The sequence below is a fragment of the Arachis duranensis genome, chromosome 4 (genome assembly GCF_000817695.3).
Source record: "Arachis duranensis cultivar V14167 chromosome 4, aradu.V14167.gnm2.J7QH, whole genome shotgun sequence".
Lineage (NCBI taxonomy): Eukaryota > Viridiplantae > Streptophyta > Magnoliopsida > Fabales > Fabaceae > Arachis > Arachis duranensis.
The window spans coordinates 116,725,393-116,732,553 of record NC_029775.3 but is presented as its reverse complement, the minus strand read 5'-3'; positions in this window follow the sequence as shown (position 1 = coordinate 116,732,553).

Below are 7,161 nucleotides of genomic sequence, written 5' to 3'. Positions count from 1 at the left end.
TTGCATTCATTCTTTCAATAGTCTTGCTGTCTAATTTTTTTATTGGCACAAGACATTAGGAGAAAGTGCAAATGTTGTATTGTTTTGATGTTTGAGTAGCATTTCGAGAAGATGGGGTTTCAAAGCATATTATAATGCAAAAATTGCTATGTTTTCACATAGAATTTAATTTCAATTAAAGTTGCTATGCACCATAATCATCCATTTGTGTTCCATGTCATCCAATTGTGTTAAAATATAAAAATGAAGGTAAAAAGAATTTGATAATGAAAACATGGATGTAAGAACTAAGAAGTACCATTTGTATAATTAAGGTAACATTTGCATTATATTGTAGAATAAAATAATTAAGCTTGTTATCTTTATTAACTTCACTATCACTTAAATACCAAATAAACAAAGATAGACCAATAAGCTATTACAACTGTAAAACTCGAGAAATTAGTAAATAATTAGCAAATAAATTAATTAATTTTTTAGTATATTAAAAAATAAAATTTTATATTTTAATGTAATAGAGCTAATTTAAATAAGAATTTTGACACTAACTTTAAAAAATTTGGCCCAAGATTGGGCCGAACGAACCAAACTGATGAATCGGACCCGAACCGGGTCCAAATAACTTTTGATCTGGAGCTCCGATCGCCGCACCGTTTACGGCCACGTGACCGCAGTGTCGAGCTCTACAAAGCTCCGTGGTCAATTAGGTAAGAAATCGACGTTTTCATTTTCAATTTCCTCTTCCTCAATTTCGAATTCAATGTGTAATCATGTTGGATTTTGCTTGAATTCGGTGTTTAGGTTCGAATTAACTCACAAGTATTGTCGTGTTTAGCTCATTGGAGCTATGGGTCAAGTAAGCACCCTCAATTTCTTTGTGAAATGTTGAATTAGTGAACTCTATGTTGATTATAGTGAATATTATGATGTTAGATTGAAATTGGTTGTGGATTGGAGACAATTTGAGGGATTGGAAGCTAGAGATTGAATTTTGGAGGCTAGGTTCATTGGTGTGGGGTTGGAGTGATGGATCTTGTGGTGCAGTGAACACTTCAGGTGTTATGAGATTAAGAAAAATCGGCCAAGGTATGGTTTTGGTTTCTCGTATTTAATATATATTGTCTCGTAAAAATTTAGGCTAGACGACTTAGGATAACTTGAATTATAAGTGTTGGAATTTATTTGGTTGTTTAGTTGGCATTGCATGTTTGGTTTATTGAGAAATGATAAATTGTTGGTCTTATAGTATGAATATAGTTGATGTGGTAAGGAGGTTAATGACTGATAACTTTGATGGTGGTAAAGGTAATTGTTAATTGTGATATTTATAAATAGTGAATTAAGAATTGAATTGTGTAACTAGGTGTGAAATGACTGAGGAAGGATGGAGATGTAATTGGTATTGAGGAATTGGTTGGAATCTATTCTTAGTATATAAAAGTAGATGCATAAATTTACTCACATTATTTTTAAGACATCTTTTCTCTTCCTACTAATGTCATGTCAGCAATATCGCTTACTTGGTAACATTTTAGAATCAACCACTTAAGTTTGGTCAAATCAACTATTATTTCCAAATCAGCAAGAAATAAAATATACAAAAAAATATACGAGTAATATAAATATATACAAATTAAGCTGCAAAATTACCAATGACAATAATTAGAAATTAATAGTATCTAACCAAATTTGTAACCTACAAGAATCAATATCCCTATATTTATTATATTTTACCGTTATAAACATTACACTAAATTTATAACCCCAATAATTAATTTATTAATTTTTATAAATTACTCATTAAATATAATAAACATCCATATTACAAATGTCATAATAATCTATTAATCGTAATAAATTTAACGTTACAAATATTCAAATTCCATACTATCTGAACTACTTATATAAGTCTCTTATCACTATTTCTTCAAATAACATCAAATTTAGCACAAGAAATTTATTTTCGCACTACACAACATCTCAAACTTACTCAATGGAGCATCATTCTTTGGATAATATCACCAAACAAATAGACAATTAGTTTATCAAAGTTCGCGTGGTTCGTCTATAGAAAACATTAACACCCACAAATAAAGAAGAGTTTCTTTGCTCAGAAATGATTATATTAGATGAAAAGCTACAAAATAAACATATTTATTGTATTTTTAAATTGAACATTTTCCAACACTATTTTGAATTTGCAATACCTGAGACATTGTCCGACAGAGTGGGTCAAAGAAAAATATTAACAGGTAATTTCACTTTATACTATTTCAACTATTCTTATTAAAAATAACTTATTTAATAAAAAAATTCTACACATTTTTGTTCTTTTTATTGTAAATGCCATTGGAAAACTGCATGCACATCAAGAGATTAAGGAGAAAGAAAACCATACAAATTCAATACACATCTTTAGAAGAAGAACATACATGCAAAGATGGAACAAACAACACAATAGAAAGTGCATATAACTCAACAATTCATAAAGAACATGCTTTCACAAGAATCTATGACAGAAAAAGGACGACTAGCACCACATAAGGAGACTAAATTCATCGGCCAAAACAAATACAAAAATCAAACCACCAAATAAAAATGTCACTTTGTACAACTCCAACATTCAAATCTTTTGTACTACAAATTATTTTAAACAAAACACCTTTTAAATTTAACTTTGGTTTACACATATTTAATTTAATTCTACAAAACATAGCAATTTTTAATATTTATTATATACTATCATTAATTTACTGCCCGCGCATCGCGCAGGAATCATTCTAGTTGTTATAAAAGTGGTTAGTGATGAATTGATTGTGAACTTGTCGAGTTTGTTATAAGAATTGTGTTGATGAATGTTATTGATGAGTATTGACTTGAAGTATATTAAATTGAGAACTTTAAATGAGTTGAGGGATTGAGAATTGAATAGTTTAAATGGTTGAATGATTGATATTGAAGTACGATATTTGAATGAATTGAATGATTATGAAATGTTTGTACCTCGGATAGTAGGTAGTGGCATTGTTCACTTGTTATGGGTATGAGATGAGAAAGAAGAATGATGAAAACTAAGTTAATTATGAATTTTAAAAGATTATGAAAGAATTGAAATGATAATAAAAATGATCATGGATGTGAAACCAGGGCAATAGCAAGGATTGTGGTTCGTTCCATTTGCTTCAGGTCAGTATTTGTGACGCCTGGATAGTAACAGCAGTAGTGGATTATTCCACTTGCTCCAAGTTAAACTTTTAAACACCCGCCTGGGTAGTAGCCGCAATAGTGGTTATTCTACTGGCTCTGGGTTAAGCGGGTAGTAGTAAAGGATTGTAATTCAAACCCACTTGCTCTGCATGGGTGTTTCAGTCCATGGTTAGCTACCAGGACATGTCGGGTTGGCTATATAACCGACAGATGATATCATCAGCCATAGGAAAGGCATGCATCATGCATTTGTGTGTTTTGATTGCTTGTACATTAATTGGGATTGTCTACGTGATTATTCTGCTTACTTGCTGTATTGTTACCTGCTGTATTTGTATTCTACATGTGCTTGCTTTGCCTGTTTGTTTGTCTGTGGTTTCACCAGAGTTGGAGGATTGAAGGAAAGGCGAAGAATTGAGGGTTTTGGATAGAGTTGGTTAAGTTTAGAACCTTAGACAATCACCCTGTATATGGCTTTTGTTTTTAATTCATTAAGTTTGATAATCAGAGTGTCAGCGTTCTAGAATTGCCTCTGACATTCTTAGGACCTTTTATATTATGTGCGTGTCACCTTTACTATGCTGAGAACCCCTGATTCTCACCCTATACTATATTGTTGTTTTTCAGATGCAGGTCGAGAGGCACCTCACTAGACGTCTGGACTTCTGAAGCGGGGTGGTTTTCGAGGTTTTCTTTTTTATGTATAGTTTATGTATATATGTACCTAACTTTCTCTCCGAATAGCTTGTTTATTTTGCTCCTCTTAGAGGCTTATGGAGAGATAGGGTTTTGTTTATGTAATTTTGGGTTTTGGATATGTATATATTTATGTAAATATTTTCTGGCCAGCTTTGGTTTCGCAGGCTGAGTTAGGAGCTTGTTATTTTGTATTTTTGGCCCTCTATTCCTAGTTTTTGTTATCTTATACTTGTTAGCTATAACTTTCTTAACACGCAAGTTAACTCGTTATCTGAGCATTGTGCTCTTTATTTTGCAATTTTTGTTTTACCTGTTTCTCCAAGCTAAACTCCTCGTATATTATATTCTTTCTGTTATTATATATATAGATAATTTATTTTAGAGGTCGTAATATCATACCACTAGATATAAAATTTTATGTAGCAGGGTATTACAACAACAATGTTGACTGTTGAGTAATTCTATTGTTTATCACGATGAAGCCATATAAAATACCCGCTGAAGCCTGAAGGTGAATTTATTGGAAAGAAATTTTAGATGGGGTTTGATTAAAGTGTGTTTTACATTGTTTTAAAGGGAATAGATGAAAAAATGGCAGATGCTAATACACTCCGAAAAAAATAGAAATGTATCACTTTTTAAATTTCAAAATTTAAATATTAAGTTCTAAATCTTAAATTTGGAATCATATATCTTAAATCCTAAAATTTACATAAATTTTAAATTTTAAAATTTAAATTTTAAATTTTAAATTTTAAAATCTAAATTTATAAATTTTAAATAAATTCTAAATCTAAACTATTAATATAAAATATAATAAATAAAAAATTAAAAATTGTTTAATTAATAACAAATATAACTGTTCATACCCTGACTCAATGATAAGGCCCAGGACCCAACGAAAGGCCCAATCCAAAAGATTGAGCCTCACCCTACACTGACCTTCAATCTACGAAGTCGGTGCTTATCATGACTTGCTCTAAAGAAGTCGGGAACGAGGGATTAGCTGGCAGATAAACCCTCACTCAAGAGGATAACTGCCCCTAAAATCTCTCTAACCACTTCCAAGAGCCATATCTCAACTTCCCTAAGATAAAGGGACGGTTATTCCCCTTAAAAGGCGGAACTACTCCAACGGTGGTTATGGATTCACCACTATAAATACACTGACATCCCTCAGGTATCTCTAAGTTCCAATACATTCTAAACCTGCTTAACCCCATGCTGACTTAGGCATCAAAGTGTCTTTGCAGGTACCACCCTCCATTCTTTCACATATACAACTCGGAGTCTCTCTCACACACAAGTCGGAAGGAGGCTCCCAGACGTAAACCAAGTTGGAGACCACCCTCCTCTAGCGCTTGGGCCTCACAAACAAGCCCAACCACCATCCGGTTCTAGGTAAGCCCCGGAACATTGGCGCCGTTATCGGAGAACCGAGAGATCAACCAGTAATGGCAGACAACTCACCAGAAGATGGACATACAGTGTCTAATTCCGAGTAAGAAAATCCAGATACCGGAAACAATGCCGCAGACCTGACCCTTCATCAAGGAACCAGCGACCAGCATAAAAAAGGCACCTCTGGGCTCAAAAACCTAAAGGCAAATTCCTCGGAAGGACGAGAGTCCGGAAAGGAAGGGCCACCCCGTGCAACTGAGCTAATGGGGCTGGTCCACGGCCACCAAGGTCGTTTGGAGCAACCGGAACAGGAACTAGAACGACAACGAGAGGCAGAGCGAAACCTCAGGGAGGAAATAGAACGACAAAAAGAGTTGGAAGAAAAAATCACAAAGCTTGAATCCTCCCTTAAAGCCCGAGATGCCCACGGCAACCGAGAAGAGTCGCCCTTGGGAGGAGAGGACCCGTTCAGCGAGGACATAATGAGGGCGAAGGTTCCAAGAAACTTCATAAGCCCTAAGATGAACCTCTATGACGGAACCACAGACCCAAAGCATCATTTACGCAACTTCAAAAGTCGGATGTATCTGGCTGATGCTTCTGATGCAACACGTTGCAAGGCTTTTCCGATCACCCTGTCAAAAGTGGCGATGAAGTGGTTCGATAGCCTCCCTCCAAGGTCGGTTACCAACTTTGAGGACCTCTCAAGAAAATTTCTGATGCGATTCTCCATCCAGAAGGATAAAGTAAAACACGCACCGAGCCTCCTGGGAGTTAAACAGGAGGTCGGGGAACCTCTGCGTGATTATATGAAAAGGTTCAACAAAGCGTGTTTGGAAATTCAAGATCTGCCCACAGAGGCAGTTATCATGGGATTAGTAAATGGACTTAGGAAAGGACCCTTCTCACATTCCATATCAAAAAGGAACCCGACCTCTTTGAGCGATGTACATGAGAGAGCGGAAAAATATATCAACATGAAGGAAAATGCTAGACTGAGAGAGTCGAGCTGGTGATCTGGGCACCCTCCCTCGATAAAAGAAAGGGAGAGGGAGCCCAAGAAGAAAGAAGACCTCGGTCTCGACAGACCCAGGAAATATCACTCTTATACTCCTCTAAAGGTTTCTATACTGGACGTATAAAGTGAAATTTGCAATACTGAAAGGCTGCTGCCTCCTAGGCCCATTAAAAATAAAAAGGGGGAGTCGCAGCGATTACTGCGAGTACCATAAAATATATGGTCGCTCAACAAACGACTGTTACGACCTCAAGAATGTGATAGAAAAGCTGGCCAGAGAAGGCCGACTTGACAGATATCTCATGGAAAGGTCGGACGTTCATGGGAAGAGAAAGTGAGATGACGCAGATAGAAGAGACCCACCACCGCAGACTCTGGAGAGACATATACATATGATCTCAGGTGGATTCGCGGGAGGGGGACTCACCAAGTCCTCTCGCAAGAGACACCTCAAGCGAGTCTACCAGGTCGGGAGCGAATCGCCCGACCTTCCTACCATCTCATTTACAAAGGAGGATGGGCAAGGAGTAATCCCTGAAAACGACGATCCAGTGGTGGTAACCATGATCCTGGCCAATGCCCATCTCCACAGAACTCTAGTAGATCAAGGAAGCTCGGCGGACATCCTTTTCAAACCCGCGTTTGACAAGCTAGGGTTGGACGAGAGGGAGCTAAGAGCCTACCCCGACACCTTATACGAGCTAGGCAACACGCCAATAAAGCCACTGGGATTCTTACCCCTTCATACTACCTTTGGAAAGGGAAAAAAAATCCAAAACTCTGAATATAGACTTCATAGTCATCGACGTAGAGTCAGCATATAATGCTCTAATCGG